The sequence below is a fragment of the Nerophis ophidion genome, linkage group LG12 (assembly GCF_033978795.1).
Source record: "Nerophis ophidion isolate RoL-2023_Sa linkage group LG12, RoL_Noph_v1.0, whole genome shotgun sequence".
NCBI classification, from domain to species: domain Eukaryota; kingdom Metazoa; phylum Chordata; class Actinopteri; order Syngnathiformes; family Syngnathidae; genus Nerophis; species Nerophis ophidion.
The window spans coordinates 42,793,607-42,819,520 of NC_084622.1; the positions used below are offsets into that span (position 1 = coordinate 42,793,607).

At 41.5% G+C, this 25,914-nt stretch overlaps 1 protein-coding gene across 6 annotated transcripts in view; it reads right to left on the minus strand.

The window, feature by feature from the left end:
• The window catches only part of LOC133563459 (serine/threonine-protein kinase BRSK2-like), a 641,999-nt gene that overhangs the window by 309,325 nt on the left and 306,760 nt on the right, over window positions 1-25,914 (minus strand). The gene's annotated exons all lie outside the window — the stretch shown is intronic.

Consider the following 25,914-nt stretch of genomic DNA (forward strand, 5'->3'; position numbering starts at 1 on the left):
CTATTCTCTGAGCAGCAGGAAGCCAGTGCAGTGACCTAAGCCTTGGACTAATATTAGGGCTGCGAATCTTTGGGTGTCCCACCATTCGATTCAATATCAATTGTTGGGGTCGCGATCCGATAATATATCGATTTTTCCGATTTAACGCGATTCTCCATTCAAAAACGATATTTTTCCCCATTCAAAAGGATTCTGTATTCATTCGATACATAGGATTTCAGCAGGATCTACCCCAGTCTGCTGACATGCTAGCAGAGTAGTAGATTTAAAAAAAAACGCTTTTATAATTATAAAGGACAATGTTTTATCAACTGATTGCAACAATGTAAATTTGTTTTAACTATTAAACGAACCAAAAATATGACTTATTTTATCTTTGTGAAAACATTGGACACAGTGTTTTGTCAAGCTTATGAGTTGCGATGCAAGTGTAAGCCACTGTGACACTATTGTTCTTTTTTTTTATAGATGTCTAATGATAATGTCAATGAGGGATTTTTAATCACTGCTATGCTGAAATTATAACTAATATTGATACTGTTGTTGATAATCGTTTTTGTTTCACTACTTTTGGTTTGTTCTGTGTCGTGTTTGTGTCTCCTCTCACTTGCTCTGTTTATTGCAGTTCTGAGTGTTGCTGGGTCAGGTTTGGTTTTGGAATTGGATTGCATTGTTATGGTATTGCTGTGTATTGTTTAGTTGGATTGATTAAAAAAAAAAATCGATTTAAAAAAAAACAACAGAGAATCGATTCTGAATCGCACAACGTGAGAATCGCGATTCATATTCGAATCGATTTTTTCCCACACCCCTAACTAATATGGTCGTATTTCCTGATGTAAGTCAGGACTTAAGCAACAGCATTTTGGATGTAAATCAGCTGCTTTACAGTTTGTTTAGAGAGAGGGCCATTACAGCAGTCTAACTTGCTGAAGACAAATAATAAACGATGTTTCTTACAAATCTCCTCCCTGCAGGACGAGGAATAGCTAAACATGCTTCACTACACACCATAGGAAGACACAATAGCTCACCGGTAACAGCAAGATAGCACTTCTGAACATAAACAAATGCCATGGGTGGCTCTACACAGACATCGACTGTAACGATACCAAGTACAAGACCCATATATAGGCAATACTAAAACGATTACATCAATATTTCTTACTATCACAAAATCTTTTGGCATTTTGTATTGTTTATAAACTCAGAGAATACCACCCTTTACAAAGAATAACTTTAATTAGTACTAATGTATGATCCTGTAACTTCAATTGATATCAAAATGAGTATTATCATCCAAAACTTATGTAAAGTATCTAAACAACAGAAGAACATAAGTGAAAAAAAGACCATGTTAAAACACAAAGTAAGTGGATTTTAACAGTAAATGAACAAGTAGATACATATTCCATCCATTTTCTACCCCTTGTCCCTCATTATTTTGCAAAATAACACAATGTTACTGCCAATTAGGAGCCTTCGTAAACCATTAGACAACTTACTACGAAAAGAAAACTTGTCCAGTACGTTCAATATGTTATTTAATGACACATTTGTTATTTGAATGCAATAAGAAACTATGTATATATATATGTCTATAAAAATCTATAAATGTGCCTTCTTGAGCAGGGTGACCTTGTGAGCGCCTCCAGATCACACTTTCCAACAGTTAGGTGTCATCTGCGGCAAGTGCAGACGGCAGAACCGCTAGTAGCGCGCTGGGACACGCCCCTGCTCACTCTTCCTGCATCGCGGCCATGTGGCTACACGGCTGCAAGCAATCTGCAAGCAGCACACCTTAGTCAGATGAGGTCAGACTGCATAAATACCAGCGTACCCGAAGACCCAGTGCCAGAACGTAGTTCACTCCTCGTAGTAACAATCCCATCTCTGGCTTCCCTCCGCATACTTACTCTCTGTGTGCTTTCCCTGTGCCCGTGTATTATGTCGTCTGTGTTCCCCGAAGTGTTCCCTCTGTTTTCCCTTGATCGAGCTGTGTGCCTTGACTTCCACCGGAGTCTGGACTGCCTCACTCGATCCTTGACCCCCGCTTGGACGCCTCTCTCCAGCCCCCGGCCGCTCGCTTGCCCACAGACTTCTTGCCTAGCCCCTCTGATCTGACGAAGGATTCATCCAACACGTACATACAACAACCTCTGCTAACATTTACATGGTTCATTCTACACATCGTCTTGCACCATTCACCGAGAGTAGCATACACACTCCAACTCATCATCATCAGTTTCAGTAGACCTATTGAACTGATCCCAGCCGTTGTGTTGTCTCCTTCCCCCGCCGTACGTAAGAGTTAGGCATACTTGCCAACCCTCCCGGATTTTCCAGGAGACTCCCGAAATTCAGCGCCTCTCCCTAAAACCTCCCGGGACAAATTTTGTCCTGAAAATCTCCTGAAATTCAGGCGGAGCTGGAGGCCACGCCCCCTCCAGCTCCATGCAGACCTGACTCAATGTTGTGACCCTCTTAAACAGGACAATACTGCCTTCTACTGTACATGGAATAGAATGTAAATATATTCTCCATTTAAGTGCAGTCAAGGAACATGCATTAGGGAGTCTGTTCTGAAGCCCACAGTAAAGAGACGTAACTTCATCCCGTCGCCTGGTTATTGACTCCAACCCAATATATTACACCGTCGACGAGCAAAATGAAGAAATACGCTTGCAAGTTCCAGAACGATTGGAAACAAGAATTTCAGTTTATCCAGGAGAGTTCGAAGGGGAAGGGGTATGTTGCCCGTAAATTTTGTAGAACAGACTTCTCCATTGAACACGGCGGCCGAACGGATATACTCAGCCATGAACGGTCAGTCAGCGAAACACAAAGCGTCCGCAGCGCAGCATCGTTCACAACCCAGTATTATGGCCCACCTCGCAAAATGGAGACCCGATGGTGTATCTTATGCTGAGACAAAGATGGCTATGCTGATAGCTGGAAGCAACATCCCGTTCTCATTTGCGGATGTCTACAACAAATCCGTGAAGAATCGCTCGCCAATACGCAAATGGCAGAACAAAGGTTACTGGAATAGTGAAAAGTAAGTGTTGATGGGTCTTTTTTTTTTAGTAACCAGCAAGCACAGTACAGTTAGTAAAACAGCTGTGTTTTTCAACAATTTATTTTATTTATACATGTAATAAAATAAATATATATAGCTAGAATTCACTGAAAGTCAAGTATTTAGTGTTGCCAATCAAAACTATCCCCCTCACCCCCCACGTCCGGGAATCGGAGGTCTCAAGGTTGGCAAGTATGGTTAGGTGTGTTACAATTGGTGTTCTTGGTGTCCATAATCCAAGACAGGATGAATCATCCTTACGCCAGAAGGTCATCTTGTTTGGCATTTTTTCGCAGATATTCATCTCTCTGTTCAAATAAACCTACTAAAATGATTGACTGTTCATGTAAATCAGGGGATCAAATATGTATTGCCTCCACTGTAACTAACAGTCAATGGATGAAGGGGAAACTGAAGACAATGGCGGTCTGGGGTGAGGACAGTATTCCGGTCACATGCCACAGGTAATTACGCATTTATGGGTGCACTGGCTGCAGCTGAGGCTCTGGCTTGTTAGGTAAAAGTTTGCAGAGGACAGAATGGAGATGCATGGAGAGTAGATGCTGAAAGAGGACGATGAGGGGGATAGAAAAAAACTAAGTTTCGTGCGAGAGAATTCATAACTTGAGAAAGACGTGGAACAGCAGTAGAAACCATTAGGCCTGGGATGATAATCATAAGCTAATGGCAGCAAAAGAAACAACAAACACATTAGAGAGGAAACATCTTCATGAAAACACATTGAGAGTTATATGATAATTGCCTCACTATCCATCTGAGGAGGAAGATGGATGCAAGATAGAAGGCTGGTATTATCCCGTGTGTGTTTGTTAGAGAAATCAGGACAAAAAAAAAAATCAAAATCATTTGTACATTATATTTTCCTGAGAGCCAGGGTTTTATGCAGTGGGCATTTATGTTTTTTTGTACAACAGGTCTGTTTTTGCCAAAATATGTAGTAACTCTAACAAAAGAAATGTCTGCTGCGGAGGATGCTGGTTCACAGCAGGATAAACAAGAAAACCCACAGCTAAAACATCTGTAGCTACAGAAGTAAAATTCATGGTCATCATATGGTCCATCCATCCATTTTTCTACCGCTTTCCCTTTCGGGGTCGCTGGGGGTGCTGGAGCCTATCACAGCTGCATTCGAACGAAACGCAAGGTCCACCCTGGACAAGTCGCCACCTCATCGCAGGGCCAACACAGATAGACAAACAACATTCACACTCACATTCACACACTAGGGCCGATTTAGTGTTGCCAATCAACCTATCCCCAGGTGCATGTCTTTGGAAGTGGGAGGAAGCCGGAGGGAACCCACTCATGCAAACTCCACATGCAAACACATGCAAACTCCACACAGAAAGATCCCGAGCCCGGAATTGAATTTAGGACTACTCAGGACCTTCGTATTGTGAGGCACATGGACTAACTAATCTCTGCCGGTCGTCATATCAACTGTCAAATAAAGCTGGTAGCGTAAAAAGTACACATATTAGACACTTGGGGCCTGATTTACTAAAGGTGTACCAAAAAATGTGCAAATCTGACATCAAATTCAAAGCTGATCTAATAAACGTGTGCAACTGGTGGAGGACTTTGTCACATGGTGAGGAAAAAACCACCTCCGGTTCAATGTGACGAAGACCAAGGAGCTGGTTGTGGACCTGGGAAGGAGGATGAGTACTCCGGCAACCCCTGTGGGGTCGATGTGGACATGGTTGAGGATTATAAATACCTCAGAGTACACATCGACAACAAGAAGGGACAGAGCCACCTCTACTTCCTCAGGAGGCTAGGATCCTTCAACATCTGTAAAAAGATGTTGAAGATGTTCTACGAGTCGGTGGTGGCGAGCGCTTTCTTGTACGCCGTGGCCTGCTGGGGCAGCGGGCTGAGAGTGAGGGACGCAAACAGACTGGACAAGTTGGTAGAGAAGGCCGGTAACGTGGTGGGAGTGGAGCTGGACTCTCTGGCGGTGGTGTCAGAGAGGAGAAGTCTAGCAAAACTCCTAGCCATTGTGGACAACACCTCCCACCCACTACACTCGGACCTGGCGGAGAGAATGAGCACGTTCAGTGGAAGGCTCAGACTCCCAAAATGTAACACGGAACGACAGAGGAGGTCCTTCATACCGACAGACATCAGACTGTATAATGCATATGTTCCTTGACTGCACTTAAATGTAGAATATATGTAGAATATATTTATATTATTCATATATTCTATATTATATATATAATATATGTCATACATTATTTATTATTAATATTGTTTATTGTGAGCGAACTGTGGTGCTGAATTTCCCCCAGGGATCAATAAAGTACTTACTCTTCTATTCAAAGTGGACTGCGTCTGTTAAAGGAGCAGAATAAGGCGTGCAATCCATTTTGCGTCTCTGTCTTCATTACTATGCAAATTATAGGCTGATCATCAAAACACCCATAACACTGGGAGAAAATGGAAATGTAGTTGTTTAGCACGGCCAATGTGATTCATCATTACTCATCACCGTTCTGCAAACACTATTTGGCGTTTTTTTTAGTCGGAAGGACGTGCAAACTGACGGCTGCTGGATCAGTGCTGCGCTGCACAGACGATAATCCTCTGTCCTACGTGTGTGTGTCAACATTATGTTGGATGGTCAAAAATAAAAAGTATTACACATATCGTCCGTTCAGCAATTTCATTTTATAATTATATTGCTGCTGGATGACTTATGAGGCTGATTTAAATTAATTAAAGGCCTACTGAAACCCACTACTACCGACCACGCATTCTGATAGTTTATATATCAATGATGAAATATTAACATTGCAACACATGCCAATACGGCCTTTTTAGTTTACTAAATTGCAATTTTAAATTTCCCGTGGAGTTTCTTGTTGAAAACGTCGCGGAATGATGACGCGTGCGCGTGACATCACGGACTGTCAGGACATATTAGCGCAGCACCATTTGCGGCTAAAAGTCGTGTCTTTTCATCGCGCAATTAAACAGTGTTTTGGACATCTGTGTTGCTGAATCTTTTGCAATTTGTTCAGTTAATAATGGAGAAGTCAAAGTAGAAAGATGGAGGTGGGAAGCTTTAGGCTTTAGCCACAAAAACACACAGTGATTCCTTGTTTAAAATTCCCGGAGGTGAAGCTTTACTATGGATCAGAGCGGTCAAGTGAACATGGTTCCCGACCACTTGTCAACCGGCAGGTTTCGGTGAGAAAATTGTGGTAAAAAGTCGCCTCTTACCGGAGATCAGCTGAGCTTACACCATTCCATGCAGCTGATGTCGACTTCCCTCAGAGACTGGCCTCAAGACACCCGTGGACACACCCCTCCGACTATCAGGTACTATTTAATCTCACTAAAACACTAGCAACACAATAGAAGATAAGGGATTTCCCAGAATTATCCTAGTAAATGTGTCTAAAACATCTGAATCCGTCCCAATGCAATCGCCTTTGTTTTTTTTTTAACTTTATGTATTTTTTTTTTTAACTTTATGTATTTTTTTTTCTCGTCCTTCTTTATCAATATCATCATCCACAAATCTTTCATCCTCGCTCAAATTAATGGGGTAATTGTCGTTTTCTCGGTCCAAGTAGCTCTTGCTGCTGGAGGCTCCCATTATAAACAATGTGAGGACGTGAGGAGCCCTCCCCCTTGTGACGTCATCATCTGCGACTTCCGGTAAAGGCAGGGCTTTTTTTATCAGCACCAAAAGTTGTGAAGTTTATCGTGGATGTTCTCTACTAAATCATTTCAGCAAAAATATGGCAATATCGCAAAATGATCAAGTATGACACATAGAATGGACCTGCTATCCCCGTTTGAATAAGAAAATCTCATTTCAGTAGGCCTTTAAATTGAAGTGTTTGGGTGGCTGCTGGTGTTTTTTTGTAATGTTTTTTATTTATATATCTCCAACACAATGTCTTTCGATATGAATTTTCTAGCGTTTTAGTCATTCCAGAATTACTAATGCGCTGGTGATGTGAGCCAAAGTCTCGCGCACAGAATTAAGTGTCAGTGTCTTTATGTTTCTGTTGTCTAGATTGCAATTCAGAAAAGGTGTTACAGATTATAGACGGTTTAACACATCGCTCACAGAGAGGATCATATTACCATGAATGTGCAAAAAATGCCTCGTATGTGTGTAAAATCCTCAAGTAACTACGATGGTCTGTACCACATTTCAATTGCATCTGTAGTCTTGGAAGATGAATGCCCAATCATTTTTTGCACACACTGGTTGACTTGTGGTATTTGGATCTTAATAAATCAGGCCCATAACACGGTGATGACATCCAATACAAAGGTTACATTTAAAAAACGATTTTTAGTTCAAGTTTCTTAGTGAGGTCTCGTCTGTGTATCTGTATATGTTTGACTTTTTTTTTTTGCATTGTGGCGAGGCAAAACAGGGAGTTTATTTTTACCCTCAAAGCAGTGGAGCTTCCGTTTGGATCTGGATCAGATTGCCTTTGACCATAGTTTCTGACGTGAAGCTTTCGCTGAGAGCTCAAATATAGATTAGATTATTTGCAGCCGCATGATAACTCATTAGCTACATGCACATGGGCACAATGTCTTTAATCTGATCATAATTTTAGATTTCAATGTTAGAGTGCACATGGACCCTAAAAAAAAGATCCGACGTGCAATTTAACGTGCGTTTTCATGCATCACACTTTAAATCAGAATACTTTATTTTGACATGCGCAACACATACCGTAAACAGAAGTAGTAGGAGAAGAAACAGTGACTTCTGCTATAAACTTGGCTCAGCGCATTTTTGCTTGTCTGGCGTTGTCACGTTATTAATTTTTCAATTTTTCCTCCTGTTCACTACTTTTGTTTTACCTCTCTTTATGAAATGGAGCTGTTCTGTGCCTCCATATGATATGTATGGGTTGTCCTAATTTCCGTTTGGATCTGGATCAGATTGCCTTGGACCATAGTTTCTGACGTGAAGCTTTCGCTGAGAGCTCAAATATAGATTAGATTATTTGCAGCCGCATGATAACTCATTAGCTACATGCACATGGGCACAATGTCTTTAATCTGATCATAATTTTAGATTTCAATGTTAGAGTGCACATGGACCCTAAAAAAAAGATCCGACGTGCAATTTAACGTGCGTTGTCATGCATCACACTTTAAATCAGAATACTTTATTTTGACATGCGCAACACATACCGTAAACAGAAGTAGTAGGAGAAGAAACAGTGACTTCTGCTATAAACTTGGCTCAGCGCATTTTTGCTTGTCTGGCGTTGTCACGTTATTAATTTTTCAATTTTTCCTCCTGTTCACTACTTTTGTTTTACCTCTCTTTATGAAATGGAGCTGTTCTGTGCCTCCATATGATATGTATGGGTTGTCCTAATTTCCGTTTGGATCTGGATCAGATTGCCTTTGACCATAGTTTCTGACGTGAAGCTTTCGCTGAGAGCTCAAATATAGATTAGATTATTTGCAGCCGCATGATAACTCATTAGCTACATGCACACGGGCACAATGTCTTTAATCTGATCATAATTTTAGATTTCAATGTTAGAGTGCACATGGACCCTAAAAAAAAGATCCGACGTGCAATTTAACGTGCGTTTTCATGCATCACACTTTAAATCAGAATACTTTATTTTGACATGCGCAACACATACCGTAAACAGAAGTAGTAGGAGAAGAAACAGTGACTTCTGCTATAAACATGGCTCAGCGCATTTCTGCTTGTCTGGCGTTGTCACGTTATTAATTTTTCAATTTTTCCTCCTGTTCACTACTTTTGTTTTACCTCTCTTTATGAAATGGAGCTGTTCTGTGCCTCCATATGATATGTATGGGTTGTCCTAATTTCTGTAGTCGCAGACATCATCAGGGATTCTGTGTACGTGCCTGAGGCTAGCAGTTAGCACTTGGAGAAGCTGTAAAGCTGCGAATAAAACAGCTCGTTGAGACTAAAATTTAATCGCTTCTTTTATTGTCACATTGAAATGTAACACTCCCAACCATACTTTTGTTTTTGCTAGTCTCGGTTTTAAGGCAAAAAACTAAAGAGAAAACGTTGCGTCTGTACATGTTGAATTGGGGGGAGACAGCAGCAAGACAATCGCTTCATTCCGAGACTTAAATTTAGTCCCCCTTCTCCACCACCAAAGTATAGCTGACATCAAAGACGTGTGCAGTCTGGATCATTTTGACCCAAACTTCAGAAGAAGTGTTTTCAGGCGTTCCAATCTAAATGACTATCGGCTTAAACCACTCGTAGAATAACGGACTTGCCAAAAGGCACGCATTTTAACCCCTGAATACACCGCCTTGCCTCTTTAGCCTCAAATCTTCCTCCGCTCTTGACATCACGGCCACGCCCCCCGGGAACGGCGGTACACTTCACCCGCTCGTCTTGCAAACGCGCACTTCTTGACGTGCTTATAAGTCACCAAGTTGCAACAATGCATTAAGGCTTACTGTTGCAACGCACTGGACATTTTCTGGCATCTTCCTGCATGCAAGGACTTCATTTTCAGGACACATCCTTAGAAAGGCAGCCACACATTCTGGGCAGCAATCAACAAGCTTTCTCTTTTCAGCAATGCGGTGCCCTGCTGGAAGTCCTGCCACGTGTTCCACAAACTGTAAGGTTTTTTTTTAAAAGCGAGCGGCTTGTTGGAACGTTGTCGGTCACTGCTGACATCACATGGACAAAGATAAGACCATCTGGAGGAAAGAAAATTGAGCTGTTTGCCCACAATACCTATCAACATGTTTGGAGCAGAAAAGTTTAGGCCTTTAATCCCAAGATCACCATGCCTACCGTCAAGCATGGTGGTGGTAGTATTATGCTCTGGGCCTGTTTTGCTGCCAGTGAAAGTAGTGCTTTACAGAGAGTAAATGTGACAATGCGAAAGGAGGATTACCTCCAAATTCTTCAGGACAACCTAAAATCCTCAGCTCGGAGGTTGGGTTTTGGGCGCAGTTGGGTGTTCCAACAGGACAATTACCCCAAACACATGTCAAAAGTGGTAAGTAAAGGAATGGCTTAATCAGGCTACAATTAAGGTTTTAGAATGGCCTTCCTAAAGTCCTAACTTAAACGTGTGGACAATGTTGAAGAAACAAGTCCATGTCAGAAAACCAACAAATTTAGCTGAACTGCACCAATTTTTTCAAAAGGAGTGGTCAAAAACTCAACCAGAATCTTGCCAAAAGCTTGTGGAGGGCTACCAAAAGCGCCTTATTGCAGTGAAACTTGCATAACCAAATATTATGTATACTTTTGACCCAGCAGATTTGATCCCATTTTCAGTAGACCCGTAATGACTTCATAAAAGAACCAAACTTCACAAATATTTTTTGTGACAAACAAGTATGTGTTCCAATCACTATCACACAAAAATAAGAGTTCTAGAAATCATTGGAAACTCAAGACAGCCATGACATTATGTCCTTCACAAGTGTATGTACACTTTTGACCACGACTGTCTATACTGTATATCCGTTAGGTCAGGGAAAAACACAGAGGCTATTTCATCCCTACAAGCCTGTTTCGCAGGTTTCACTGCTCTTCAGGGGATCCCCTTGTATTGGCTTGTAGGGATGAAAAACCCTGTTTTTTCCTGAGCTAATATATATATATATATATATATATATATATATATATATACATACACACACACACACACACACACACACACACACACAGGTGCTGGTCATATTATTAGAATATCATGAAAAAGTTGATTTCAGTAATTATATTCAGAACGTGAAACTTACATATTATATCAATTCATTACACACATAGTGATATATTTGAAATGTTTATTTCTTTAAATTTTGATGATTAGTACTGACAATTACTGAAAATCCCAAATTCAGTATCTCAGAAAATTTGAATATTAGTTACGACTAGTACCAAAAAATATTTTTTAGAAATGTGGGCCAACTGAAAAGTATGAACATGGAAAGTTTCAGCATGTACGGCAATCAATACTTAGTTGCAGCTCCTTTTTCCTGAATTGCTGCAGCAATACGGCGTGCCATGGAGTCCACCAGTCTGTTGCACTCCTCAGGTGTTATGAGAGCCCAGGTTGCTTTAATAGTGGCCTTCAGCTCTTCAGCATTGTTGGGTATGGCATCTCGCATCTTCCGCTTCACAATAGCCCATAGCTTTTCTATGGGGTTAAGGTCAGGTGAGTTTGCAGGCCAATCAAGAACAGGGATACCATGGTCCTTAAACCAGGTACTGGTAGATTTGGCACTGTGTGCAGGTGCCAAGTCATGTTGGAAAATGAAATCTTCACCTCCATAAAATTGGTCCGCGGCAGGCAGCATAAAGTGTTCTAAAACTTCCTGGTAGACTGCTGCATTGACCCTAGACCTCAGGAAACACAGTGGACCAACACCAGCAGGTGACATGGCACCCCAGACCATTACCGCTTGTGGAAATTTGACACTGGACTTCAGGCAACGTGGATTCTGTGCCTTTCATGTCTTCCTCCAGACTCTGGGACCTTGATTTCCAAAGGAGATACAAAATTTACTTTCATCTGAAAACATAACTTTGGACCACTCAGCAGCAGTCCAGTCCTTTTTGTCTTGAGCCCAGGCGAGACGCTTTTGACGTTGTCTCTTATTCAAGAGTGGCTTTACACAAGGAATGCGACAGCTGAAGCCCATATCTTGCATACGTCGGTGCGTGGTGGTTCTTGAAGCACTGACTCCAGCTGCAGTCCACTCTTTGTGGATCTCCCCCACATTTTTGAATCGGTTTTGTTTGACAATCCTCTCCAGGGCGCGGTTATCCCTCTTGCTTGTACACTTTTTTCTACCACATCTTTGTCTTCCCTTCGCCTCTCTATTAATGTGCTTGGACACAGAGCTCTGGGAACATCCAACCTCTTTGGCAATGACCTTTTGTGTCTTGCCCTCCTTCTTTAAAGTATCAATGGTCATCTTTTGGACAGTTGTCAAGTCAGCAGTCTTCCCCATGATTGTGTGTCATACAGAATCAAAACGAGAGACCATTTAAAAGCTTTTCCAGGTGTTTTGAGTTAGTTAGCTAATTAGAGTGTGGCACCAGGTGTCTTCAATATCTGACCTTTTCACCATACTCTAATTTTCTGAGATGTTGAATTTAGGGTTTTCATTGGTTGTCAGCTATAATCATGTCCTTTTTGGCAAAAAACACTTGAAATGTATCAGTCTGTTTGGAATGAATGTATACATTCTACAATTTAGACTTTCTAAATGGAATTAATGAAATAAATCAACTTTTTCATGATATTCTAATAATATGACCAGCACCTGTATATATATATATATATATATATATATATATATATATATATATATATATATATATATATATATATATATATATATATATATATATATATATATATACATATATATATATATACATATATATATATATATATATACATACATACATATATATATATATATACACATACATACATATATATATATATATATACACATACATACATATATATATATATATATACACATACATACATATATATATATATATATACACATACATACATATATATATATATATATACACATACATACATATATATATATATATACACATACATACATATATATATATATATACACATACATACATATATATATATATATACACATACATACATATATATATATATATACACATACATACATATATATATATATATATATATATATATATATATATACACATATATATATATATACATATATATATATGTATATATACATACATACATATATATATATATACACATACATACATATATATATATATATATATATATATATATATAAATATATATAAATATACATATATATATACATATACACATATATATAAATATACATATATATATACATATACACATATATATATATATATATATATATATATATATATATATATATATATATATATATATATATACATATACATATACAGTGGGGCAAAAAAGTATTTAGTCAGCCACCGATTGTGCAAGTTCTCCCACTTAAAATGATGACAGAGGTTTGTAATTTTCATCATAGGCACACATCTACTGTGAGAAACAGAATGTGAAAAAAAAATCCAGGAATTCACATTGTAGGAATTTTAAAGAATTTATTTGTAAATTATGGTGGAAATTTGGTCAACCATTCAAAGCTCTCACTGATGGAAGGAGGTTTTGACTCAAAATCTCACAACACATGGCCCCATTCATTCTTTCCTTATCACGGATCAATCGTCCTGTCCCCTTAGCAGAAAAACAGCCCCAAAGCATTATGTTTCCACCCCCATGCTTCACAGTAGGTGTGGTGTTCTTGGGATGCAACTCAGTATTCTTCTTCCTCCAAACACGACGAGTTGAGTTTATACCAAAAAGTTCTATTTTGGTTTCATCTGACCACATGACATTCTCCCAATCCTCTGCTGTATCATCCATGTATCCATTTTGGTATAAACTCAACTCGTCGTGTTTGGAGGAAGAAGAATACTGAGTTGGATCCCAAGAACACCATACCTACTGTGAAGCATGGGGATGGAAACATCATGCTTTGGGGCTGTTTTTCTGCTAAGGGGACAGGACGATTGATCCGTGTTAAGGAAAGAATGAATGGGGCCATGTATCGTAAGATTTTGAGCCAAAACCTCCTTCCATCAGTGAGAGCTTTGAATATTTGACCAAATACTTATTTTCCACCATAATTTACAAATAAATTCTTTAAAAGTCCTACAATGTGAATTCCTGGATTTTTTTTTTCACATTCTGTCTCTCACAGTTGAAGTGTACCTATGATGAAAATTACAGACCTCTGTCATCATTTTAAGTGGGAGAACTTGCACAATCGCTGGCTGACTAAATACTTTTTTGCCCCACTGTATATATATATTTAATATGTAATGGACGCATTTTTAGATCTTGCTTTGGTTTTTGGTTGAGACCAGGGATCTTGGGATCGAAAAGGTTGGTGACCACTGTGTATTTTTCACTTTACTGCTGCTGAAAAAAACCCTATTAGTAACTTACGTAAGCGTTTGCACAAACATGCAAATATACCCTGGAGTTTACGTAGTTTATTTGTATTGTTAAGATGTTGCTGCATATCAATTCTCTCTGGGGAGAAACAAACCTTCGTATTCATGCTTTGCTTAAATTTCTCAATTTGGTACGACCATGGCCGGGGGCAAACACACCCTCACAAACACACACACGGGCAATGTCAGACACTACGCTTCCATAGTTTTTATTTACAACCATAGGACAATACGCAGAGAGACTGACCTGAGTTTTCAACTCCACTGAATCAGCAAGTGCATCAATCTCTCTGATCCTTCAACCTCCTCCCAAATCAATAGCATCAAAAGCCCTTGGTTTCACACACAAAGTCAGAATAATGGCACCAGCCACATACTTATGGGCTGGAGAGGACACCTTTGACTAAACTGCAGCTTCATCCCAGTGCTTGCACTATTTCTTTTTCATGTGCTGAATTCTGAATGTGTGAAACTGGAAGATGGATTTCACAACCCACTGAGCAACACAACTGGACAATGTATGAAAGTTAGAGTGAAACATTTTAGGTGAGTATGGGCTGGAGGGGTACAAGTCATCATAGGATGGGTTGATGGATTACATTTTAGAAATACCATTCAAGTTTTTATATACTGAGTGTGAATCATTGCTTCAGCGGTATACGGTATGAAAATATATTTCTTCTATCTTTACCTCCTCAAACTGGTATTACAATTTGTCCTGTATTCTAATGACAAACTGACACACACATTTGCAGACATATTTTTTTTACAAACAATCTATTTTTATCTGTGGCGTTGCTATGGGAATTAGCAGAGGCATTTTGATTATATTTATACTCATTTCATCCTTCCATCCGTCCATTTTCTACTGCTTATTCCCTTTAGGGTTGCGGGGGGAACTGGTGCCTATCTCAGCTACAATCGGGCGGAAGGTGTGGTACACCCTGGACAAGTCGCCACCTCATCACAGGGTCAACACAGATATACAGACAACATTCACACTCACATTCACACACTAGAGCCAATTTAGTGTTGCCAATCAACCTATCCCCAGGTGCATGTCTTTGGAAGTGGGAGGAAGCTGGAGTACCCGGAGGGAACTCACGCATTCACGGGGAGAACATGCAAACTCCACACAGAAAGATCCCGAGCCAGGGATTGAACCCAGGACTACTCAGGACCTTCGTATTGTGAGGCAGACGCACTAACCCCTGTCCCACCTCATTTCATCCTAATGTGGTTAAGAATAACAGAGTAGTCAGGAAAGCCCTGGTCCAGAGAGAGCTGTTTGATGTCGGCTTGTGAAAACTCTGTATGTAGCATTTTCTTTTTTTTTAAAAGGACGGTCGATTTGTTATTGATCATCCAGGTAGCAGTAGAAGAGGACCCTGTCTGTGAGACTGATTTGGTTGGCCATTGATCCCATGAAGGGGATACACAAACAAGGATAAGGCAAAAAACATTGTAATTCATTCTTAAAGGGGAACATTATCACCAGACCTATGTAAGCGTCAATATATACCTTGATGTTGCAGAAAAAAGACCAAATATTTTTTGAACCAATTTCCGAACTCTAAATGGGTGAATTTTGGCGAATTAAACGCCTTTCCGTTTATCGCTCTCGGAGCGATGACGTCAGAACGTGACGCCACCTAGGTAATAAAGCCGCCATTTTCCCAAACACATTACAATCACCGGCTCTCAGCTCTGTTATTTTCCGTTTTTTCGACTATTTCCTGGAACCTTGGAGACATCATGCCTCGTCGGTGTGTTGTCGGAGGGTGTAACAACACTAACAGGGAGGGATTCAAGTTGCACCACTTGCCCAAAGATGCGAAAGTGGCAAGAAATTGGACGAAATTTGTTCAAAATACGCAGTTGTGGGGAAAGCCGACGAAATGGTCAGTCGTTTGTTTCACACACTTTACCGACGAAAGCTATGCTACCACAGAGATGGCAAGATTGTGTGGATATCCTGCAACACTCAAAGCAGATGCGTTTCCAACAATAAAGTAAAATAAATCTGCAGCCAGACCCCCATTGAATGTGCCGGAGTGTCTGCACATTTTACCGGCGGTGCTAAGGCAGACATGGCACAGACATGTATGGATAACCTGCAGATGCATTTCCAACGATAGTTAACTAAATCACAAAGGTGAGTTTTGTTGATGTTATTGACTTATGTGCTAATCAGACATATTTGGTCGCGGCATGACTGCCAGCTAATCGATGCTAGCATTCTATTAAGGCTAGCTGTATGTACATTTGAAACTATGTTTTCATCCAGCGTTTCCCTCCACCCACATTTAATGCCAAACAAACACTTACCAATCGACGGATTTAAGTTGATCCAGTGTCACAAGATGCGAAATTCCTGATCGTTGGTCTGCACATTTTACCGGCGATGCCAAGGCAGACATGGCCGAATAGCGTCAATAACTATTCGCTCAATAGCTTCAGTTTCTTCTTCAATTACGTTTTCCATACTCCAACCACCCGTTTCAATACATGCGTAATCTGTTGAATCGCTTAAGCCGCTGAAATCAGAGTCTGAATCCGAGCTAATGTCGCTATATCTTGCTGTGCTATCCGTATTGGCATCACTGGATGACGTCATAGCGAAAATCAGGCACTTTAAAGCTTTTTTTAGGGATATTCCGGGATGGGTAACATTTTGAAAAAAACTTCCAAAAATAAAATAAGCCACTGGGAACGGATTTTTATTGGTTTTAACCCTTCTGAAATTGTGATAATGTTCCCCTTAAAACCTGTCAATATGGACTTCACACACAAATGCATAAGTGAAGTGAAGTGAATTATATTTATATAGCACTTTTTCTCTAGTGACTCAAAGCGCTTTACATAGTTAAATCCAATATCTAATTTTTACATTTAAACCAGCGTGGGTGGCACTGGGAGCAGGTGGGTAAAGTGTCTTGCCCAAGGACACAACAGCAGTGACTAGGATGGCGGAGGCGGGGATCGAACCTGCAACCCTCAAGTTGCTGGGACGGCCGCTCTACCAACCGAGCTCTACCGCCCCACAAACCTGCATACACAGTGTGTTTTTAAGTTTAATGTTGGTGACTGCATTGATATTAATGTGTGTCAGGATCATTACTGGACAGCTCTATTTCCAACTGAAAGTAACTACTGAGGAGAGGATAAAAAAGCTCCACTGGCGCACCTATCCTGCTTTCAATCTTGATCTTTGAGAAGCCCTAAGCCAATGCCGGCAGATGGTAATAGCTTATGCTGGCTTAGCTTTCTCTCCCCAAGAGAGGCTGGCTCAGAGAAGCTCAATGCCCATAGATGCAGATCCGTGAGCTGCTTTTCCCTGCCGCTCTCTAAACCCGAATGCTTGACACGAGGGCTACGGCGCTTCCCTCGGATCAAAGTTTGAAAGAAAACAAAAATGTGCAACAGGGTTTATTACTTCAGCTTTATTTGACCGGATGGAAAGCCCTCAGAGTAGGGCGTGGGAATCTCTTGATTCAGGGCATAGGAGATCAGTTGAAGACTCGTCATCAACCAAAACTTTTCTGTGTGCTTGACTGCACATATCGTACATGACAAGAATCAGTAGTCAGTGAAGAAATGACTGAAACAGAGGTATCTTTTTCTCAGCACATAAACTGCAGTGTCATCCCTTCATTGGTATCCATGTACAGTCAAACCTGTTTATGATGACACCCGTCAGACTGGATGACTGAAGTCCACATAAGCGGTTGTCGACATAACCGAAAGCGAAATTCAAACTAGTCTTATTTAAACATGTACTTGTGACTTTCGCCAAATAAATAAGTAGAATGGATGATAACAATACAGTGGTACCTCAACTTAAGACGAAAAAAAATTCAGTCTAAGTCTCAAATTTGAGATAAGAGTGTCACGATGCCGCAGAGTTGCAGAAGTCGTGACCCCATGATGTGCAGACAGGAGATGACCTGCAGGTAAAATTAGGTTAAATACTAATAAACAAGTGGACTTGGAGAAGGCATTCGACCGTGTCCCTCGGGAAGTCCTGTGGGGAGTGCTCAGAGAGTATGGGGTATCGGACTGTCTTATTATGGCAGTCCGATCCCTGTACGGTCAGTGTCAGAGCTTGGTCCGCATTGCTGGCAGTAAGTCGGACACATTTCCAGTGAGGGTTGGACTCCGCCAAGGTTGCCCTTTGTCACCGATTCTGTTCATAACTTTTATGGACAGAATTTCTAGGCGCAGTCAAGGCATTGAGGGTTTCGGTTTGGTGGCCGCGGGATTAGGTCTCTGCTTTTTGCAGACGATGTGGTCCTGTTGGCTTCATCTGGCCGGGATCTTCAGCTCTCACTGGATCGGTTCGCAGCCGAGTGTGAAGCGGCCGGAATGAGAATCAGCACCTCTAAATCCGAGTCCATGGTTCTCGCCCGGAAAAGGGTGGAGTGCCATCTCCGGGTTGGGGAGGAGACCCTGCCCCAAGTGGAGGAGTTCAAGTACCTAGGAGTCTTGTTCACGAGTGGGGGAAGAGTGGATCGTGAGATCGACAGGCGGATCGGTGCGGCGTCTTCAGTAATGCGGACGTTGTACCGATCTGTTGTGGTGAAGAAGGAGCTGAGCCGGAAGGCAAAGCTCTCAATTTACCGGTCGATCTACGTTCCCATCCTCACCTATGGTCATGAGCTTTGGGTCATGACCGAAAGGATAAGATCACGGGTACAAGCGGCCGAAATGAGTTTCCTCCGCCGTGTGGCGGGGCTCTCCCTTAGAGATAGGGTGAGAAGCTCTGTCATCCGGGAGGAACTCAAAGTAAAGCCGCTGCTCCTTCACATCGAGAGGAGCCAGATGAGGTGGTTCGGGCATCTGGTCAGGATGCCACCCGAACGCCTCCCGAGGGAGGTGTTTAGGGCACGTCCAACCGGTAGGAGGCCACGGGGAAGACCCAGGACACGTTGGGAAGACTATGTCTCCCGGCTGGCCTGGGAACGCCTCGGGATCCCCCGGGAAGAGCTAGAAGAAGTGGCTGGGGAGAGGGAAGTCTGGGCTTCCCTGCTTAGGCTGCTGCCCCCGCGACCCGACCTCGGCTAAGCGGAAGAAGATGGATGGATGGATGGATGGACTAATAAACAAACAAAAAGGACAAGTGCAACAAGAAAGTGCACAGAAAGTATATAGCTATGCCAAAACATGAAACAGCATACAAACACATTGATCTAGCCCCGACTAAGAAGTTGAGGCTGCCATATGAAGCCATCTGATTTGTGATCAGCGGCAGGTGAGCGTGAAAACTCCAATACACACGAAACAGAGGAAAACCAACATACAAGTCCACACTGTCCAGAGCAATACAGGCAGTAACCCCCCCCCCCCCCCCCCCCTCCTCACTAAAATGGATTACAGATATTTTTAAGACCCCTTTACAAAGGGAAGGGGAAGCGAGGACTTGGCGGAGGGCCACAAGCCGTCACTAGGAGCCCCTCTATCTCCCTTAGGAAGTGGATTCTATATGCTCTCTCTGGCTGGAGGAAGACAATGTTGACCGGCGGCATCAGCTGGAGCAGCCAGAGCAGAAGCCAAAGGTGGGCATAAGGGGGGCTTGGAGAAAGGCTCCTTCCAGTGCAGGTCCCTGACAACATTCGTGTGGAAGATGAACTGGAACCATCGGGGTCTTGAGTAAGCGTGACACTGGAACAAGTGGCTGCTGCACAGCCGGAATAGGAATAGGTGACGCCAAAGCCTTGATTTGGCGAGGAGCCGGAATAGGAATCAGCCGGGCTCTGGGAAGCTGGGGGGTAAAAAGAGGCGGCACGTTGGCTTTGGAAAGCCGCCTTGGGAAGCCAATTAAGCTTGGCCTAGAGTAAAACTGCACAAACCTGGCCTCCAACTTCTCCAGGAAGTGTGTGGTCCAAAACCGAACATCGCCTCGAGGTCACTTGTTGGCTGGATCTTTCTGTCACATTTGTGCTTTATGACTGGGGTAGATATAATCCCAAGATACGGATACAGGAAACGTCATGCAGGTAAGAATGTATTTAATTAGCAAAACTAGTGCAGCTCTGGGGTGCACAGGAAACAAAAGTACAACGCAATGACGTGTAAAGCGACAAAAAACACCACACATAATACAGCTATCCAGCATCTAATAAACAGTGAGACTGCCTTAGAAAACTCTGTGATTGGTGATCATCGAGAGATGAGTGTCCTGATAGTCAATCAGAGGCAAATGTGCTTAATCGGCTCTCCCAGCAACAAGTGACAACATAAGGAGGAAAGGAGCACTGAAAACAGAAACATAAATTAAGGAATACTGTAATCAAAACGTTTGAACCGACGTCATCTTCCTCCAAGTGTGGATGTTCTTATTTTAATATTTAGTAATTACCGGTATTACACTAATAAGTGCTATTTGCAACTTCCTCACGGTCGCATTTTAAAACTTGCCAACCCTCCCGATTTTCCCGGGAGACTCTCGAATTTCAGTGCCACTCCCGAAAATCTCCCAGAGCAACCATTCTCCCGAATGTCTTCCGATTTCCACCCAGACAACAATATTGGGGGCGTGCCTTAAAGGCACAGCCTTTAGCGTCCTCTCTCACCTGAAACCTTCACCCCTTAACAGCCGCATGGTGTCCGGGCGTACGCTTTCCTTCCATATAAACAGCGTATATACAGTATAATGAAGTGAAGTGAATTATATTTATATAGCGCTTTTCTCTAGTGACTCAAAGCGCTTTACATAGTGAAACCCAATATCTAAGTTACATTTAAACCAGTGTGGGTGGCACTGGGAGCAGGTGGGTAAAGTGTCTCGCCCAAGGACACAACCGCAGTGACTAGGATGGCGGAAGTGGGAATCGAACCTGCAACCCCCAAGTTGCTGGCACGGCCACTCTACCAACCGAGCTATACCGCCCCCGTAATCACATAATAATGTAGCGTTGGACGGGTTTAACAATGGTCTTTACTCAAAGATGTCAACAAATGCTGACACATTGTAAGATCGTTTAACTGGTTTAATGATAACGTTAATTTCAAGCATGCACACGCACACACGCACGCGCACACACACACACACACACATACGAATGCAAGCATACTTGCTCAACAGCCATGCAGGTCACACTGATAGTAGCCGTATAACAACTTTAACACTCTTACAAATATGCGCCAGACTGTAAACCCACACCAAACAAGAATGACAAACACATTTCGGGAGAACATCCGCACCGTAGCACAACATAAACACAACAGAACAAATACCCAGAACCCCTTGCAGAACTAACTCTTCCGGGACGCTACAATAACATCAACGGCTTTTGGAGCTCAGTGCACAACTGCACACACAACAAGAAGGAGACGAAGTACAAGAACGAAGGAGAGACATGGCGACCACGAGCAAGAAGAAATACGCTTGCAAGTTCCAAAATGATTGGAAAAAAAGAATTTAATTTCATCCAGGACAGCTCAAAGGGGAAGGGGTGTGCTGCCTGCACCTCAACACCGCCCCTCCCTTACCCGCCTTCCCCCCCAACCCCGCCAAATTCGGAGGTCTCAAGGTTAGCAAGTATGTACATTTTTCAATGCAAAAAAATATAACAAGAACACCACAGGCTAGCTTATGTTACCGTTATTGGTTTAACAGAACACATTTGTTCGGCAATTGTCTATATTTTTCACAATTACAAAGTTTATTTATTAACATTTTTTTTTACCAGTCGGAATAAAATTAGTGTTTACGGGTGTAACTCACCCAGTCTCGTCAGAAAGCACGTGCACATATGCAAAATTAGTCCAAAAGACGCAACAAACAATTTGCAGTCATGTTGTTGTTACGATAGAACAGGGGTCACCAACCTTTTTGAAACCAAGAGCTACTTCTTGGGTACTGATTAATGCGAAGGGCTACCAGTTTGATACACACTTAAATTAATTGCCAGAAATAGCCAATTTGCTCGATTTACCTTAAATAAATAAATCTATATATATAAAAAATGGGTATTTCTGTCTGTCATTCCGTCGTACATTTTTTTTTCTTTTTACGGAAGGTTTTTTGTAGAGAATAAATTATGAAAAAAAACACTTAATTGAACGGTTTAAAAGAGGAGAAAATAGAAATAAAAGGAAAATTTAATTTTGAAACATAGTTTAGCTTCAATTTCGACACTTTGAAATTCAACCGAAAAAAAGAAGAGAAAAACTAGCTAATTCGAATCTTGAAAAAAAAAAAAAAATAATTTATGGAACATCATTAGTACTTTTTCCTGATTAAGATTCATTTTAGAATTTTGATGACATGTTTTAAATAGGTTAAAATCCAATCTGTACTTTGTTAGAATATATAACAAATTGGACCAAGCTATATTTCTAACAAAGACAAATCATTATTTCTTCTAGATTTTCCAGAACATAAATTTGAAAAGAAATTCAAAAGACTTTGAAATAAGATTTAAATTTGATTCTAAAGATTTTCTAGATTTGCCGGAATATTTTTTTTTAATTTTAATCATAATAAGTTTGAAGAAATATTTCACAAATATTCTTGGTAAAAAAAAAAACAGAAGCTAAAATGAAGAATGAAATCCAAATGTATTTATTCTTTACAATAAAAAAAAAAAATGTACTTGAACATTGATTAAAATTGTCAGGAAAGAAGAGGAAGGAATTTAAAAGGTAAAAAGATATGTGTTTAAAAATCCTAAAATCATTTTTAAGGTTGTATTTTTTGCTCTAAAATTGTCTCTCTGAAAGTTTTAAGAAGCTAAGTAAAAAAATAAATGAATGTATTTAAACAAGTGACGACCGAGTCTAAAATTTTTTGGGGGACTTTCAAATTGTATTTGAGTTTTGTCTCTCTTAGAATTAAAAATTTCCGGCAAAGCAAGACCAGCTTGCTAGTAAATAAATACAATTAAAAAAATAAAGGCAGCTCACTGGTAAGTGCTGCTATTTGAGCTATTTTTAGAACAGGCCAGCGGGCTACTCATCTGGTCCTCACGGGCTACCTGGTGCCCATGGGCAGCGCGTGTAAAATACATTCGATAATGGGCGTCCTCGAGGCCTCTGCGTAAATGTTGCAAACAGCCCCTTTAATTCCAGTATATTTTAGAAAGAGATATATATTTGAGATTTGTGGCTTTGTTCTGGCTATTAGCTCTTCACTACGCCTGACGGGCACAGCACAGGTCATTTCCTTCGGCTTAACCCCGCCCCTTGTGTTTTTACGTAGGCTTCTTTAACGCACAATGGCGCAACACAACAAACTTTTCAAAAGAATATGGCGTCTCAGGTGCCAGGTTCTCGGCTCCTAAGGGATGCAATGCTTTGGTCACCGACTGCATTCGGCTACAGGTGAGTGACTTCAGCTTTATTTACACATTCACCAATTTGCTAGAGAACATATACATTATATTGCCAAAAGTATTTGGCCACCCGGCTAAATGATCAGAATTGGGTGTCCTAATCACTTGGCTCGGCCACAGGTGTATAAAATCAAGCACTTAGGCACGGAGACTGTTTCTACAAACATCTGTGAAAGAATGGGCCGCTCTCAGGAGCTCAGTGATATCCAACGTGGAACTGTCATAGGATGCCACCTGTGCAACAAAATCTAGTCGTGACATTTTCTCGCTCTTAAATATTCCAAAGTCAACTGCCGGCTTTATTGTAAGAAAATGGAAGAGTTTGGGAACAACAGCAACTCAGCCACCAAGTGGTAGGCCACGTAAACTGACAGATAGGGGTCAGCAGATGCTGAAGCAAGTCTTTCTGCACAGTCAGTTGCTACAGAGCTCCAAACTTCATGTGACCTTCCTATTAGCAGAGGGCTTCCATGGCCGAGCAGCTGCATCTAAGCCAGGGGTCGGGAACCTTTTCGGCTGAGAGAACCATGAAAGCCAAATATTTCACAATGTATTTCCGTAAGAGCTATATAACATTTTTCAACACTAAAGACAACTAAATTTGTGCATTTTTAAGTATGACCAACATTTGTAGAGTACAATAAGTCTCTTGTTTTTTTTAACAACATTGTTATTATAAAAGTTAACCAATAATACGTATAATACTTCTTACCATTAATGCGACATCTTGAACAGGTGCGGTAGAAAACGGATGGTTGGATTAAATTGCATGAGAATGTTTTATAATTTGAACGGTATTTTTGAAACTGTGATTACCAGCCATTACTTATCGTGTTAAGCAATGTCAGCTAAACCATAGGTTCCCTACCCCTGGTTTAAGCATTAGACACCTTTTTACCTGCACTCTGCCTCCCGCTGTTTCCCACATCTACAAATCAATTAGCTACCGACTGCCACCTACTGATACGGAAGCGTATTACACGGTTATTCGGCATAGCTCGGTTGGTAGAGTGGCCGTGCTAGCAACCTGAGGGTTCCAGGTTCGATTCCCGCTTCCGCCATCCTAGTCACTGTCGTTGTGTCCTTGGGCAAGACACTTTACACACCTGCCCTCAGTGACACCCACACTGGTTTAAATGTAACTTACATATTGGGTGTCACTTTGTAAAGTGCTTTGAGTGACTAGAGAAAAGCGCTATATAAATATAATTATCTGAGAGCCATATGTAGTCATCAAAAGAGCCACATCTGGCTCTAGAGCCATAGGTTCCCTACCCCTGATCTAAGCCATACATCACCCAGTCCAATGCAAAGCGTCGGAGGTAGTGGTGCAAAGCACGTCACCACTAGGGTTGGGTATCGTTTGAATTCGAACGATTCCGATTCTTTGTTTCGATTCCGATTCCTGACGATTCTCGATTCCGATTCTTCTTGTACCATGCCGGGGTCAATGTGTTTGCCAGGTAGTCCCTAGAAGGTGGTATGTATTTTATGTTGAGAGTTTTCACCATATCCCTGCAAACATAAACAAACATGTAATGTTGCTGTTAATGTTTAGCCCAGTATCAATTAGCTTAGCTCTAACGTTATTGCTTAACTAACCTAAATGTTGGAGATTCCACCTCTGAAAAGGGATGCAGTGTTTCGACTATGTGTGCAGTGACCTTTCTGTGGCACTCTTCCGTGTGTGGCACCGACATTTTCCCCATTGCCGCTACGGTGAACGGATTACGCTGAGCACATCGCGGAGCCTGGCAAGCAGGTTGTAAATTGTCTATAAAAAAATACGCGGGCTAATTTGTTAGCTGCCTCAACGTTGGCGCAAAACACATTATTTATTGCATGTATATTATTTTACTTACCGGATTCGGACTGCAGTGCAGTCACCGAGGTGCCGGGCTGGGCGTCGGAGCCGGAGCCAGAGGAAGAGGCAGAGGAGGACGGTCGGCGCAGCGCGTCGAAGACGTGACACGCATTTATTTGTACTCCATGAACTCGGAGGTGCTTCATCGTGTTCGACGTGCACCCTCCTAAGCACGAAACAGTCCTGTCGCACGTGTTGCATTTCGCCGATATTTCATTTTTTTTTTTGTAAAATAAAGCCACACTTTCGACCGCCGACGCTCGCTATCCATGCTTGACTGACTCCCTCGGTTATGCTAACACTTCCGGCGGTGGGCGCTTCTTCGTTGGTGTTCAGCGGCTTCTTCTTCCGATCGGCGGACTTATTCTTTTTTTCCGGTCGGCGGACTGGGTATCGAAACTAGGAATCAAAATTTAAACTTTTGAACGATTTCGAGAGAATCGGAAAGTTAGTCCCGGTTCCAGTCGATACTTGATAGCCAACCCTAGTCACCACTGGACTCTAGCGCAATGGAGATGCGTTCTCCAGAGTGATGAATCACACTTTTCCATCTGAC